Source organism: Bombina bombina, chromosome 1 (assembly GCF_027579735.1).
Source record: "Bombina bombina isolate aBomBom1 chromosome 1, aBomBom1.pri, whole genome shotgun sequence".
Lineage (NCBI taxonomy): Eukaryota > Metazoa > Chordata > Amphibia > Anura > Bombinatoridae > Bombina > Bombina bombina.
This window is the reverse complement of record NC_069499.1, coordinates 601995240-602012320: the sequence shown is the minus strand read 5'-3', so window position 1 is coordinate 602012320 and position 17081 is coordinate 601995240. Positions and strand designations below refer to the sequence as shown.

Below are 17081 nucleotides of genomic sequence, written 5' to 3'. Positions count from 1 at the left end.
TGGATATTATCAGCTGAAAGAAAAAAAAATGCATTCAAATGCTTTACTATCCTTTCGGCTGTTTTTTGCACCCACGAAGGTCTGTGGGAAAAACCCTGCAAACCCATCACCCTTGACAAGCAAAACATATTTGCCTTGTTTTGTTTTCAAAGGGACATAAAAGTCTGAATTAAAGCTTCCTGATTCACATAGAATATTCAATTTTAAGAAACTTTTTAATTTACTTCTGTTAATCAAATTAACTCTTTATTTATTCTTAGTATCCTTTGTTCAAAAGAATACATAGCAATGCACTACTGGGAGCTTTACACATATGCCTTGTCAGTGGGTCGCGGATGTAGAGCTAGGTCCCAGTAGTGCAATGATGCTCTGCAGCTGTATTTTTTTTCATGATTCCTATCGTACAACAATAATTTATCATTTGTCGAGTGGAAATGATTCACTATCATTACTAAATGCAGAGAGTATTTGCTGTCCTTATTTATCATTGTACAAGCATTTTCCGTCCCCTGCTCACTCACTGGTGGCCAAACGGCCGTTAGCAGGGACTGTCAATCATCTCAATAGTACGTATAGGATGATTTAAATCCGCCACCTTGACAGGTTAAGAAGCAGCAGTCTTACAACCGCTGCTTTTTAACTTATGTTTTAGGCGAGCCTGAAACGATGGGCAGCCAAAGCAGCATCCGCTGCTAAATAAATGGAGCCCTTAGTATCTTTTGTTGAAGAGCAAGTAGGCAGTCTCAGGAGCAAATGCGTCAGCGCACTATTAGGCAGGCAGCAGTTATTCACTTTTGAGCACAAGATGTCAGAAGTGTGGAATGCTAAATAAATGGAGTCCTTAGTATCTTTTGTTGAAGAGCAAGTAGGCAGGCTCAGGAGCGTATGTGTCAGAGCACAGTTAGGCAGGCAACAGTTATTCACCTTTGAGCACGAGATGGCAGAATTATATATGTGTCAGAGTTATATATCTCAGCAGCTATTTACTCTTAAGCACAATAAATTGAGTTATTGCAGAATGTTCTACAAAGTGCATACTTTTGAGCCTACCTAAGTAAAATTTTCAACTAATGATAAAAAACAGGTGCAAAGATACATTACACATATGTGTGCAACTGCATAAAGCTATATGACCCTGATTAGATTTGCTTCTCCTTGTCATCTTTTATGCTTTTCATAACTGCTAATAACGCTGTTTACGATCGTTTATTCGTAGTTTCACATAAACGATGAGAAAAAAACGCAGTTTATTCCTTTTATCTGACTGTCTGGTCTGCGTCTCTCTCGACGACTGAAATACCTAAAGCAATTGCTTTCTGACGCACTGCATGCTGGTAGATGTAGTCCTGGTTCAACTATGTAAGGCCACGCCGTGTTACCGAGCTAACTGACTATATAGTAATAAATCACCTCGTTACATCAAGCCTTACATACCATTTGCTACTGTCTTTGGAAAACTCTTAATTTCTAAATCTAAAAAAAAATAGCAGCGAGGGTGGACTGCGCAAACTACAAGTACCAGCTGCCCTGGTCACTGAGAGGGAGCTCAGCTGGTTTAAATGGTCCCACCCCTTCAGAGCGGGGATAGGCCAAATCGGGAGTGGGTGGCCTAGGGGTCACGCCTCTGGTTTTGGACTGGTGTGAGGAGCAAAGGATGAGGTGACCCGCGGGTGTCATACACAGGGGAATGGGAGGGAGCCAGGTCATGTGTGGGTCACAAGTTAGTATTTCCTTTGACTAGATATTGATGCACCGGTGTGGGGTATTTAGGTGTTGTTGAGTATGCATATGGGATTTTAAAAAAATATCAATTATTGCTTTTGGGTGTCAAAATGTTTCTTATTTATACTAATTATATAACGGGTGTTATTGCTGAGAGACTGGGTCTAGCTTACTATAATACTGTTTCTTGGTGCTAGATGCGTGGGTTGAGGTCTGTGAATGAGGTATCTGGGTCTGGGATTGAGATGATGAGTTTGAGCATTTAGATATTGGGTCTGGGAGCTGAGGGGGATGAAGTCTGGATATCAATATGAATGTTGTTTTTCTTTTGTGTCTACCTTGTGCCTGGGGTTGAAAAATTATATGGGATTAAAGTTGTCAAGCTGTTGAGATAATTGGTGTGGTTATGAAATAATCTTTATGATTTGCTAGCTCATAGATGGCAGGGTGCTGCTGAAATTAAATCTCTTTATTTTGAGTGGTTCTTGTAAGATGTTTGGACTGAGAATATTGGTCCTGGGGGTTCTGTTGGATGTAGGTTCTGAATTGATTGACCAGAACTTTCCAGTTTACTTCTGTTATACAATTTTCTTTGTTTTCTTGGTATCCTTTGTTAAAAAGCAGGAAGGTACACTTAGGAGCTTGCACATGTCTCCAGCACTATATGGCAGCAGTTTTGCAAGAATGCTATACATTAGCAAGAACATTAGATGACAACACCTTTTTTGCTGTGTAGTGGTCCAGACATGGGCATGCTACCTATCTAGATATCTTTTCAACAAAGAACATGAGAAGAAAGCACATTTCGATAAGAAAAGTAAATTCGAAACTTGTAAAAAAATAGCGTGTGCTTTGTCTAAATCATGAAAGAAAAACGTTTTGGTTTTATGTCCCTTTTTTGGGCTCTGTAATGTTTTTGAAGTGCCGGGCCTTGGTATTGCGCTTTTAGATTTTAGAACTTTATTCAATAATTAAAAAAAAAAATTCTTTTAATTTTACTCAGAATTTTTCCTACTGTTCCATCGATAACGCCTCCCAAACTCTATTTCCTGATTTGAAGTGCTGTAACGTATAGAGTGGTCCCCCCCCCCCCCGCTCTATAGGTAATCTCAGAAACGCGTTCATGGTGAGCGCTGCAAATGCGCATGCGCGATTCTAAGCTTCCCAACACTAATGCGCATGCGATAGAGGTTGAAACCAGTCTCGTATGCGTATTCAATGCTGCCGTAAACGAAAGTACGCATGCATGAAATGGGAACGTGCGTGTAGACAGAGCAAAAAATAGAATGTAGCGCATGCGCAGTGCATCGAGTAGGTGGATGACGTAGGGTCACGGACGCCTAACAGACAGAATTTCAACTGGCTAATTGAAAAAGTCACTCAACTAAAAAATATGGGTCCAATTTTGAAATCCGAAAAATGTGAATTAAAAGTTAAATTACAGGATTGTCACCCCCAAGTGACATTAACTTCCTCCACTCCTAAGTTGTGTCATTGATAAAGTGGCTTTGCAGGTGGTATTAGAGGGTGGGCTATGCTAAAGTTGGATTTGTATTTACTAGCTGCAAGTCTTAGAAAGGATCCAGCAGCCCCAGGTTACATTTTAGGTGTGGCTGGTTGCAGCCAGAGGGGGGAAATGGGTGGCACCCATGGGTGTCTTAGAGGACTCTAGACCTGGCTTATTATAAGGTGTCAGTGTCTCCCTGGTGCCTGGGTTTGTCAAGCCCTGAATTAAAGCATTTAATGTTTGCACTATAACTGCCCTTTAGGATGGTGGGCCTGTGTTAGTATTGGGGTTCTGAGTATGGGTGGTGGTTTGGTTTGGCTACTGAAATGTTATTTTAGTATTGAGGTCTTTTAGTGTTTAGATGCTAGTTATTGGTATTTAGCTGCATTGCATGATTTGTAGTGTGCATTCTGTAGATGTTGATGGTTCTAGAACATTTTATTTTTACACTACAATGTCTCTAAAAGTTTGGTTGTTGAAGTGCTCGATCTTAGTGCTGAAATACAGAAAATTAATGTTGAAGTGCTAGATTAGTGGGTTATGGGTTTTATAATATTTGTTCTTGAATTTCTGACTCAGCATGTTAGTGTTTAGAAGCTGGTTATTGATGTTTGGAGACTGGATATTGAGATGTTTGCTTTTCTGTGGGTCTTGCATTGTCTATTTTATTGACTGCCTTGCTAGTTAATGGCCATACGTAAAGAGCAGCTAAGTCTGAATTGTTGGAATTTCTTAAGGGCGAATAGAAACTTGGAGGGGGGAATGTTGAAATGCTGAGTCTGGATTTTTAGCTGCTTTATGCAAGTCTCAAAGTGTTGCAACTTGAAGTTGAGGTTGTACAGTCTGAGTTTTGAAATATTTGGTCTTCTATTCACATCTTGCTGCTAGATATTGATTTGTCTTTTCTAATTTTAATTTCATGGCTTGGGTCTAGGTGTTGGCTTATAGTGTTTTGGATTTTTGATGCTTGGTTTAGAGCAGAGCTTTCCAAACTTTTCATGTCGGTGACACACTTTTTAGATCTACATCATTTCGCGACACAGTTGTACTGGCATACAGGAGGTTAAACTAACTTGTTTTAAGAGATACGGACACTTACATACATTTTGTAATTATATCATTTATGTAACAGTATGTAAGTATGTGCAAGAATTAAAAAAAGGTTTAACACCAATAGCTACTTACTATTTTAATGGGATGTATGAGGTTGATGGGATGAACACAGTTTCTGAATATTTGGTGGAATATTAGACACTCGCATTTTTAAGCTTCCCCTTCCTATCCATATATCAAGAGCAGGAACAGCAATGCACTACTGTGAGCTAGTTGCAAAAAAAAAACAACCCACTGACTTCAGCTCAGCATTTAAGCTGCCACCCTCAGAGCTCGGGGAGTGCGATTGACTACTGCCCGCGCTGCAAACACACTGCTGTCCTACTCACTGACTACACATGCAGTTACGAGCCAATTAAGGAGACTACACGTGCAATCAGGAGCCAATGTGCCGCCAAAGCCGCCAATGGGAATAGTTTCAGTTCCCACTGAGCTGCACCAATAGGTTAAGATGATCCTAGGTATCAATCACGTGTCAACCATGTGATATACGTAGCAGGCAGGCGGAAAGTCAGAAACCCTCCCAAAAAATATTAAAATTTAAAAAAAATTGTGGTGAAGCAGGGACACACCTACACACTGCTGCCGACACACTAGTGTGTCCCGACACACAGTTTGGAAAGCACTGGTTTAGAGTATTCAAATTGTGTATAGTCTTGGTTTCAAGTTATTGGGTAGAGCTGGGGTTTTAAGTTCTCTTCTGATATTGACCTTATTGATACTTGTTGAAGTGCTGGATCTGGTTTGCTAATTGCTTTGTCTGGGAGATATTTGCTTTTTTGTGTGTGTGTGTTTTTTTTTTAATAAAATAAATACTGTTATATGATCCTCTGCTTGAGTGTCAAATTGTCACTAAACTAAGTATTTGTGTTAAAGATCCTGAGTTACTGGTTTGTCTTTGGTTTTTATCTGCTAGCCCTGGGTTCTGAGGTACTGTATTGATGTATTTTGGTTGTTTGTTAATAAATCAGTGTGTTGAGGTTCATGCTGATGTGTGGTGCTGGTTCTGCATGTTGAGGTATTGGCCCAGCTGTGTGTATATGTTGGGGTGTGTGTATAGAAAGATATAGACACCATGGATGTATGTAGAAACAATGTAAAGAATGGGAGTCAGAACTAGAATTTTAGGAACCATGACTCCTGGCGTTGTCAAAACTCTGAGATAAGGTTATACGTTTCAAGGAGATTAGTCAAGCATGAAAGGATTGTACTTCTGTGTTGAGGGTGTGGCATTCATGTGTTTAATTATGTGTGTCTATTCTGTGTATCAGGATATTAATACATTGTGTCTTATTATTAAATGTTGAAATGCTGAGTATTAAGGTTTTGGAAATGTGTTTTATACTGGAATCCCTCCAAAATGTTGAATGGGAAAATCTTGGCATGGTAACAATGTGATTGAACTGCTGGCATCCAAAATATTGCGTACTTGATAGGTTCAAACATAAAGAGAAGCAGTCTGCCAAGAACGAACAACATCTCAGTTGCTTGTTTTTTTATAGCCTGGTTTATCACCTCTGAGTAGCTTCTTTTTGCTCAATTGTGCTTTTCTGAAGTATAGTGATCCCGCCTAACAAGGTCAGTCCAGCCCTGAAATACCAGGCAATTCTCCTCTGAACAAGGGAAATGGCAACCCCAGACAATTGTTTCGGGCCTCCTTTGGGCCTTGTCAGTGAGGTGCAGCCATATCCCTCTAAGCACACTCCTTGCACACATGCCCTAGAGCAGGGATGGGGAACCTTGGCCCTCCAGGGGTTTCAGACCTACATTTCCCATGATGCTCAACTGGACTCGAGTGCCTAAGCATCATGGGTAATGTAGTTCTGAAACATCAGGAGTGCCAAGGTTCCCCATCCCTGCCCTAGAGAGAGGCAACTGCACCTCACTGACGAGGCACAAAGGAGGCCAAAACATTTGTCTGGGGTTTGTTTTTTCTTGTTCAGAGAAGAATTGCCTGGTCTTTTGGCACTGGACTGTCATTGGGCAGGGTCAGACTGATATGCTACAGGATATTTTTTTTCTCTGTGAAAGGCAAAATGTGCTAAAAGAGACTGCCCCCTGAGTGGCACTGTCCTTGTGAACAAGCACGGAAGTGTTTCTAGATTTTGTTCTGTCTCAGTTGAGTGCGTCTCTCTATTTTCTTTTTTGTACTTGATAGGTTGCCATTAGAAATCTCCTGTGTAGTGCATGCCATTATTTGCTATGCCATGATGCTGATTTTTTAGATATATTATACTGGGAAGTTTCTATTTACTGCATGGTATACTTCAGTGCTTTCCAAATCCAGGTGCCTACAGCCCAATTTTACTGAGCCTGAATAAAAGTGGATGACCTACCTCATATCCTCTAGACTTTGCCTGGGAACTATAATTCCCAGAATGCGAGATGGCCAGAGGAGTCCAAATATTCATTCTTTCTGCCCTCTTCCTGGGATCCTGCAGTGACATTCTGCACTGGACCTAATGCAAATACTACATTTAATTTCCAGGATGCTATGCCCAACACTACATTTGTTTTTTCCAAGATCACTGGAGTGACATTCTACACAGACCAGGACCTAGTACTATGCCCGAAACTGTGCTCTTTCCAGAAACCACAGTGACAGTTTCACTGGGACCCAATTATATACATTTGCATTATATTTTTCCTTTACTGGTGGTATTTCTAGTACTTGCTGTTAAACTGCCTGCTGCATGTGGTAGTATTGCTTTATAATTATAAGCATTTTATATATTCTACAATGATATAGTTAGAAAATATACTTTTAATCTATACTAAACTATATGTCCATACAAATGTTCTCGTGGGCTTACAAAAATATATAATCTGTTATTTTAAACCGGAGAAGAGTCTGAAGCTGACAGGGTTGTAAATGATTGTGTGTGTGTGTATACCACCTGGCTGATTTCATGGACTTACTAGCTAAAATTTAAGACCGTATTAAGCTAAAATTAGCTAATATTAAAGTTTTTCAATTTTTGTTACACAAAATGTCATTAAATTAATAAATTATGCAATTAATTTGTGCTTTTGATAGATTAACCCCATAAGGACCACAGTACTTTTCCATTTTCTGACCGTTTGGAATCAGGGCTATTTCTTCTACAAGATATGACGAGTCCACATATTTCATCCTTACTTGTGGGATTTATCCTCCTGCTAACAGGAAGTGGCAAAGATCACCACAACAGAACTGTATATATAGCTCCTCCCTTCCCTCCACCTCCAGTCATTCTCTTTGTCTGTGTTAGTAATAGGAAGAGGTAAAGTGAGGTGTTAGTTTTAGATTCTTCAATCAAGAATTTTTTTTATTTTAAAATGGTACCGGTGTGTACTATTTTTCTCAGGGAGAAATCTTCAGTCTGGATTCCCAAGAGGAATGGAGACATTATTTTTCTGCACTGATGTTGATGATCTTAGCAGACGTTATCTAAGATCCATTCTGGTTCCCACAGAGCTTCTGAAGGTAGTGCAAGAAAAATCTTCAGTGTGGAGAACGGTGTCATGCTACAAGCAGCATTGAGGTATGTGCAGACTTTTATTTCTGAGGAGACTTGTTATATCAGAACTGGCTGACATTACAGGGAGTGCAGAATTATTAGGCAAGTTGTATTTTTGAGGATTAATTTTATTATTGAACAACAACCATGTTCTCAATGAACCCAAAAACTCATTAATATCAAAGCTGAATAGTTTTGGAAGTAGTTTTTAGTTTGTTTTTAGTTATAGCTATTTTAGGGGGATATCTGTGTGTGCAGGTGACTATTACTGTGCATAATTATTAGGCAACTTAACAAAAAACAAATATATACCCATTTCAATTATTTATTTTTACCAGTGAAACCAATATAACATCTCAACATTCACAAATATACATTTCTGACATTCAAAAACAAAACAAAAACAAATCAGTGACCAATATAGCCACCTTTCTTTGCAAGGACACTCAAAAGCCTGCCATCCATGGATTCTGTCAGTGTTTTGATCTGTTCACCATCAACATTGCGTGCAGCAGCAACCACAGCCTCCCAGACACTGTTCAGAGAGGTGTACTGTTTTCCCTACTTGTAAATCTCACATTTGATGATGGACCACAGGTTCTCAATGGGGTTCAGATCAGGTGAACAAGGAGGCCATGTCATTAGATTTTCTTCTTTTATACCCTTACTTGCCAGTCACGCTGTGGCGTACTTGGACGCGTGTGATGGAGCATTGTCCTGCATGAAAATCGTGTTTTTCTTGAAGGATGCAGACTTCTTCCTGTACCACTGCTTGAAGAAGGTGTCTTCCAGAAACTGGCAGTAGGACTGGGAGTTGAGCATGACTCCATCCTCAACCTGAAAAGGCCCCACAAGCTCATCTTTGATGATACCAGCCCAAACCAGTACTCCACCTCCACCTTGCTGGCGTTTGAGTCGGACTGGAGCTCTCTGCCCTTTACCAATCCAGCCACGGGCCCATCCATCTGGCCCATCAAGACTCACTCTCATTTCATCAGTCCATAAAACCTTAGAACAATCAGTCTTGAGATATTTCTTGGCCCAGTCTTGACGTTTCAGCTTGTGTGTCTTGTTCAGTGGTTGTCGTCTTTCAGCCTTTCTTACCTTGGCCATGGCTCTGAGTATTGCACACCTTGTGCTTTTGGGCGCTCCAGTGATGTTGCAGCTCTGAAATATGGCCAAACTGGTGGCATCTTGGCAGCTAAACGCTTGACTTTTCTCAGTTCATGGGCAGTTATTTTGCGCCTTGGTTTTTCCACACGCTTCTTGCGACCCTGTTGACTATTTTGAATGAAACGCTTGATTGTTCGATGATCACGCTTCAGAAGCTTTGCAATTTTAAGAGTGCTGCATCCCTCTGCAAGATATCTCACTATTTTTTACTTTTCTGAGCCTGTCAAGTCCTTCTTTTGACCCATTTTGCCAAAAGAAAGGAAGTTGCCTAATAATTATGCACACCTGATATAGGGTGTTGATGTCATTAGACCACACCCCTTCTCATTACAGAGATGCACATCACCTAATATGCTTAATTGGTAGTAGGCTTTCGAGCCTATACAGCTTGGAGTAAGACAACATGCATAAAGAGGATGATGTGGTCAAAATACTCATTTGCCTAATAATTCTGCACTCCCTGTATTCCCTACCGGGGAAGGGGTAAGCAGTAGACCTATATGCTTTATGGTGGTACTGAAATTACCGGTTTGTATATTTATTGCAATATGGGCTTGACACTGGGAGAGGCAGCTGAGAGACTTTCTATTTTTATTACTGGCCTAGTGAAATGTTTAGGTGAAGACTTTAGGGGACCACATGGCTTTACTAAAACCGCTTTCCATGCGGTTATGGAGACGGTTAATGCGACCCCCATGGTGGGCGGGGCCTATTTCGTGCGCAGTTTTCTTTTCACTAGAAGACAGCAAGGCACTAGCTCCGGTGGGGCCCAAAGTTGAGTTTCAGTCACCGGATCGTTATTGACACAGTCTTAAGTACCCTGGGGGCAGGTAGGCGCCACAGCAGAGCTGTGGCGAGGTGCAGGGGCTGATATCGTTTTTTAAGACTTAATTTACAAATAAAGACGCTTTAAAATGTGATTTAGCACTTTCTTCCAAATTGTGCAATATTTCTGGGCTAATTTGAACTGTTTATTTTTTTCTGCTGAAAAATCGTTTTTTGTGCAATACAGAAAAATTGTTGCTCTTTCATTATTTAAAGGCGCAGTAATTTTTTTTTTTTTTGTGAAAATTCTATTGAATCAATAAATAAGGTTAAAAGCGACTATTATGGCTATTGCTAGTCTGTTTAACATGTCTGAACTTGAGGAAACTCCTTGTTCTATGTGTTTAGATGCCATTGTGGAACCCCCTCTTACTTTGTGTACCTCTTGTACGGAAAGGGCCTTACAATGTAAAAAGCATATTTTATGTAAAGAAAGTGTGTCTAAGGATGATTCTCAGTCTGAAGAGAATCAGGATATGCCGCCTAATTCTCCCCAAGTGTCTCAACCTTTAACGCCCACCCAAGCGACGCCGAGTTCCTCAACCACGTCTAATTCTTTTATTCTTCAGGATATGGCTGCAGTTATGTCAACTACCCTTACAGAGGTATTATCTAAGTTACCAGTGTTACAGGGCAAACGCAGTAGGACAGGTATCAATGTGAATACTGAATCCTCTGATGCTTTGTTGGCTATTTCTGTACCCTCACATGGATCTGAGTTGGGGGTCAGGGAACTTTTTGTCTGAGAGAGAACTTTCGGAATCGTGAAGTGTTACCTCAGACAGATTCGGACACCATGTCCTTTAAATTTAAGCTGGAACACCTCCGCCTGTTACTTCGGGAGGTCTTACCGACTCTGGACGACTGTGACCCTATTATGGTACCACCAGAGAAATTGCGTAAAATGGACAAATATCTAGAAGTACTCGCTTACACTGATTTTTTTTTCCGGTTCCTAAGAGAATCTCGGAGATTATCAAGAGGGAGTGGGACAGACCGGGTATACCGTTCTCTCTTCCTCCTCCTAATTTTAAGAAAATGTATCCCATAGCGGACACCGTTCGGGACTCTTGGCAGACAGTCCCTAAGGTGGAGGGAGCTATATCTACCCTGGCTAAGCATACCACTATTCCTATTGAGGACAGCTGTGCTTTCAAAGACCCTATGGATAAGAAATTGGAGGGTCTTCTAAAAAAGTTATTTGTTCATCAGGGTTTCCTTTTACAACCGACAGCCTGCATTATTCCAGTTACTACTGCAGCGGCTTTCTGGTTTGATGCCTTAGAGTCTCTAAAGACTGAGACTCCTATAGACGATATTTTAGATAGAATTAAGTCTCTCAAGCTGGCTAATTCTTTTATCACAGATGCCGCCTTTCAAATCGCTAAGTTGGTGGCTAAAAATGCAGGATTTGCCATTTTAGCGCGTAGAGCGTTATGGTTAAAATCGTGGTCTACTGATGTGTTATCCAAGTCAAAGCTCTTGGCTATTTCTTTCAAGGGTAAGACCCTATTCGAGCCTGAGTTGAAGGAAATCATTTCTGACATTTCTTCTACCTCAGGATAAGACTGTTAAGATGAGAGGTAAACAAAATAATTTTCGTTCCTTTCGGAACTTTAAAGGAGTACCCTCTTCTTCCTCTTCCTCCACAAAACAGGAAGGGAATTTTGCTCAGGCCAAATCCGTCTGGAGACCCAACCAGGTCTGGAACAAGGGTAAACAACCCAAGAAGCCTGCTGCTACTACCAAGACAGCATGAAGGGGCGGCCCTCAATCCGGGACTGGATCTAGTAGGGGGCAGACTTTCTCTCTTTGTCCAGGCTTGGGCAAGGGATGTTCAGGACCCCTGGGCACTGGAAATCGTGACCCACGGGTATCAACTGGAATTCAAAAGTTTTCTCCCAGGAGGGAGATTTCTTCTTTCACGATTGTCTGTAGACCAGATAAAAAGAGAGGCGTTCTTATGTTGTGTAAAAGACCTCTCTACTATGGGAGTAATTCGTCCCGTTCCAAGACTAGAACAGGGGCAGGGGTTTTATTCAAATCTTTTTGTGGTTCCCAAAAAAGAGGGAACGTTCAGACCCATTTCTTTCATGTAATTGGCAAGAGTCCATGAGCTAGTGACGTATGGGATATACATTCCTACCAGGAGGGGCAAAGTTTCTCAAACCTCAAAATGCCTATAAATACACCCCCTACCACACCCACAATTCAGTTTTACAAACTTTGCCTCCTATGGAGGTGGTGAAGTAAGTTTGTGCTAGATTTCTACGTTGATATGCGCGCCGCAGCATGCTGAAGCCCGGTTTTCCTCTCAGAGTACAGTGAATGACAGAGGGATGTGATGGGAGTATTACCTATTGAATGCAATGGTCATCCTATCGGGGATCTATTTCATTTTCGGTTGTAGAGATTTCTTCTCCTACCTCCCTTTTCAGATCGACGATATACTCTTATATACCATTACCTCTACTGATTCTTGTTTCAGTACTGGTTTGGCTATCTACTTTATGTAGATGAGTGTCTTTTGGTAAGTATATTTCCTTTTATTTATGACACTCTCAGCTATGGTTTGGCACTTTTATATGTAAAGTTCTAAATATATGTTTTATACTTATATTTGCCATGATTCAGGTTAATCAGTATATTTCCTTCTTACAGACTGTCAGTTTCATTTTTTGGAAAATGCTTAAAAAAAAAAAGTTTCTTACCTGAAATTTTTCAATTGACTTTCTTTCTAAATTGCGGGCTGTTAGGCTAGTGGGTGCGCAAAATGCTATAATTTATTGCGTCATTTTTGGCGCGAGAATTACGTTTGATGTATTTTCGTCATTTCCGGTGTTTTAGTCGGCGCCAAGAATTTTCACATCTATGATGCTCGTGTCTGTTACAGACGTTCTTGGCGCCAAAAAAATACCTTGTCAGTTGTGGGCGTCATACTTGGCGCCAGATTTCTGATATTATTTAAGTTTTTTTTTTATTTTCATTCTGCTTCTGTTTTTCAGAGCCTTATTTTGTTTGCATTTTTTTCCCATTCCTGAAACTGTCATTTAAGGCAATGTAATATTTTGCTTTATATGTTGTTTTTTCTCTTACATTTGCAAGATATCTAAAAAACTGTTCCTGTATCAGAAAATACTGTTGGATTCCTGATGACTGTTATCAGTCCTACCAAAGCTAAGTTCATTTATTTTTCTGTTATGATTTTTTATCTTTAGCTATGGTTTGTAATAAGTTATCATGATAAGCTTTTACATGCAGAGTCCATTAGTATTAATGCATTATCTATTGCTTATTCTTTTTACATATAATGTACAAGATATACCTAGGAATTTATAAGAATATTTTTCTGATTCTATCCTAAAGGCTTTGTCTGCCATCCCGCCTTCTAATAAAATTTATAGGTCTTTTTTAAACTTCTCATTTAGTTGATGAATTTTCAAATGACCGATAACATACTGAATTATCCTTCTCTGATTATGTTTTTTTTCTCAATCAGAATATTCTTCATCAGATATTGACACTAACAAATCTACTTTTTTAGTTTTAAATGGAGTACATTCGTTCTTTGTTGAAAAGGTGTTGATTATATTGGATATTGAGGAGACTAGTTCTTTTGATTTTAAGACTAGCTAACATTTAAATTCTGCTTATTAACCTCCTGTTGTTTCTTCAGAGGTTTTTTTCCAGTTCCTGATACTAGGGAATGGAATAGGCCTGGGACTTCTTTTTTTCCTTCTTTAAGGTTTTTTAATTTGTATCCTTTGCCAGCAATTAGTTTAGAGTTTTGAGGAAAGATCCCCAAAGTTAATGGGGCTATCTCTACTCTTGCTAAACATACTACTATTCCTATAAGAAATAGTATTTATTTTTTAAAGTTCCTTCAGATGGGAAACTTGTATCTTATCTAAGGAAAATTATTTTATTTCAGGTCCTTTTCTTAGGCCTGCAATTTATTTGGCTGATGTTGCAACCAGTGTTCCCTCTAAGGCCAGTTTTGTGTGCGGCCCAGCAGTGAAACAGTTAATTAGGTAACCACACCCTGCAATTAGCAAACACTGCACAATGCAGATGGCAAGGTATGGTTCTCTTGTTAACTGTTTCACTGCTGGGCTGCACACAAAACTGTCCTTAGAGGGAACACTGGTTGCAACTGCTTCAACTTTCTGGTTGGATGCTTTAGTGCAACAAATATTGGATTATGATTTGTTTAGCATTGTTAAGTTGATCAACATGCTAATAATTTCATTTGTGTTGTCATTTTTGTTGTTGTTGATATTTTCACAATTGAGGTTAATTCTATGTTTTTAGCTATTTTAGCTAGAAGAACTTTGTGACTTAAATCTTGGAATGCTAATTTGATTTTCTATAATCCATATTTCTTTTTTTCCAAGATAATCAATTATTTGGTTCACAATTGGATTCAATTCTTTCAACTGTTACTCTGGGGAAGGGAGTTTTTTTGCTTCAAGATTAAGTTTTAAGAGTAAATCTTAAGCTTATATTAGTTTTTGTTCTTAATAAGGAACGGAATCCTAATTCTTCTCCAAGTAACATGTTTATAATTGGAAGCTTTCTTCAACATGGAATGAATTCAAGCCATTTAAAAGATCAAAGTCAGCCCCTAAATTTGCATGTAGGTGCGGCTCTTATTTCCTTTTTTTTTTTTTAAATTTGTTTGGTTCAATTCGGTCCAAATTTCTTAGATTGGGGTACAGAATAGGATTCAGAGTAAAACCGCCTGTGAGAAGTCTTTTTCTCTCTAGCATATTCCAGCTATTCCAGTAAGGCTCACACTTTCCTGAAGTGTGTTTCAGACCTGTATGTTTTGGGTGCTTGTGAGCGCGGTTGGTCACCCGTTGGGGTCTCAAGGCGCTGCTCAGACCTGGAGTTATCTGGGGTATTCTTACCAGTTCCATTTCAGGAACGGGGTTTGGGGTTTTGTTCAAAATTATTCATTGTCCCAAAGATAGAAAATCTTTTTAAATTGTCATATAAGAGTACCATCTTTCAGAATGGTGTTTATATGGTCTATTCTGCCTTTTGGTCAGCAAGGGCATTATTTGTTTACAATAGATTCAATAGATGCATATCTTCATATTCTGTATTCATTCAGATTATTTTCATTTTCTGAGATTCTCTTTTTTAGACAAGCATTACCAATTTGTTGCTTTTCCTTCTGGCCTAGCGACAGCTCTAAGAATCTTTTCAAGGTTCTCAGTATTTCCTTATTTGGACGATCACGTGGTACTTGCTCAGTCTTTTTGATCTGCAGAATCATACGATTCAACTTTTGTTGTTTCTTCAAAGACATGGTTGGAGGATCTTTATATCAAAAGCTCATTGATTCCTCAGACAAGGGTCACCTTTTTTAGGTTTCCAGATAGATTGTGTCAATGTCTTTGTCTCTAACAGACAAGAGACAATTATTTTGGGTTCAGTTTGTCGGAACCTTCAGTCTCTATTATTTCCTTCTGTAGCTATATATATGGAATTTTTAGGTCTCCTCATGGCTGTAGCATTGGAATTGAATCCCTTTGCTCATTTTCATATGAAACCTTTCCAGTGTTTTTATGCTGAATTAATGGTGCAGGGATTATTCTAGGATATCACTTTTAATATCTTTGAATCCCAATATTCAAAAATCTTTGACTTGGTGGTTAGATCTCCATCATATAGTTCTACGGGTCTCTTTGGTTCATCCAACCTGGACCATGATCACAACAGATGCGAGTCTTTTAGGTTGGGAGGCTGTCTGGGGATCTCTGTCAGCACAAGGGGTTTGGAAATCTCAAGAGGCAAGATTACCATGCAATATTTTGGAACGTGCGTTTCTCAGAGTTCTTCAGTTTTGGCTTCTTTTTGAAGAGAGATACGTTTATTGGTTTTCAGACAGACAATGTCACAACTGTGGCGTATGTCAATCATCAGGGTGGGACTCTTGGTCCTTAGGCTGTGAAAGAAGTATCTTGGATACTTGTTTGGGCTAAATCCAGCTCCTGTCTAATTTCTGCGGTCTATATCCCAGGTATAGACAATTGGGAAGCGGATTATCTTTGTTAATCAAGCTTTACATCCGGGAGAATGGTCTCTAAACCCAGATGTGTTTTTTCGAATTGTTCAGATATGGCTTCCAGAAATAGATCTGATGGCATATCATCTAAACAAGAAACTTCCCAGGTACCTATCCAGATCCGGGGATCCTCAGGCGGAAGCAGTGTATGCATTGACACTTCCTTAGAGTTATCAACCTGCCTATATTTTTCCGCCTCTGGTTCTTCTTTTAAGAGTGATTTTCAAAATCATTATGGAACAATAGTTTGTGCTGCTGGTACTCCAGCATGGCCGCTTAGGTTTTGGTATATGGTTCTTTTTCGAATGTCCAGTTGCCAACCTTGGTCACTTCCATTAAGGCCAGACCTTATATCTTAAGGTTTGTTTTTTCCGTCAGGAACTCAAATTATTAATTTTGATGGTATGGAAATTAAACGCTTAGTGCTTAGTCATAGAGGTTTCTCTGACTCAGTGATTATTACTATGTTGCAGGCTCGTAAAGATTTATTATCGAGTTTGGAAGACTTGCATCTCATGATGCTCTTCTCATAAATTCTAGAAGAAATAGCGTTGGGGCCCTGCGCCAACTATGCCCCAATAAGCCTAAGGGTGGTGGTACCTAGTTACCACCAGGGTGACAGTAAGGTAAATTGGTGTGGAGTCAGTAAAGTGTTACAACACACAGAGGGGTAAAGTGAAAAAAAATGTGGAAAAAGTTGAAAAACGTTGAAACACTGAATGAGAATTAAATCAACCAATCAGATTTTTCCTACCTTAATTCCGATTGGCTGATAGAATCCTATCAGCTAATCGGAATTCGAGGGACGCCATCTTGGATGACGTCATTTAAAGGACCAGCCATTCGTCGGGTAGTTGACGGCCGAGAAGGATGTTCCGTGCCGGAGGTCTTCAAGATGGAGCCGTTCATCGCCGGAAGGATGAAGATAGAAGATGCCGCTTGGATGAAGACTTCTGCCCGGCTGGAGGACCACTTGTGCCTGGATTGGCCCGGCTGGGTAAAGACGGCTCAAGGTAGGGTGAACTTCAATGGGGTAGTGTTAGGTTTATTTAAGGGGGGATCGGGTGGGTTTTAGAGTAGGGGTGTGTGGGTGGTGGGTTGTAATGTTGGGGGGGGGGTATTGTATTTCTTTTTTTTACAGGTAAAAGAGCTGATTACTTTGGGGCAA

At 39.9% G+C, this 17081-nt stretch overlaps 1 protein-coding gene across 3 annotated transcripts in view; it reads left to right on the top strand.

Moving 5' to 3' along the window:
- The first annotated feature begins 1602 nt into the window (after window positions 1-1602).
- Window positions 1603-17081, top strand: part of PRRG3 (proline rich and Gla domain 3) — a 47814-nt gene continuing 32335 nt past the window's right edge. The window contains exon 1 of one of the 3 annotated variants that reach the window (XM_053698937.1): window positions 1603-1659. The gene's annotated coding sequence lies outside the window, so the exon portion shown is untranslated. Of the gene's footprint in view, window positions 1721-17081 lie in introns of all 3 variants that reach the window. The other 2 variants (XM_053698939.1, XM_053698940.1) reach the window with 2 other exon arrangements.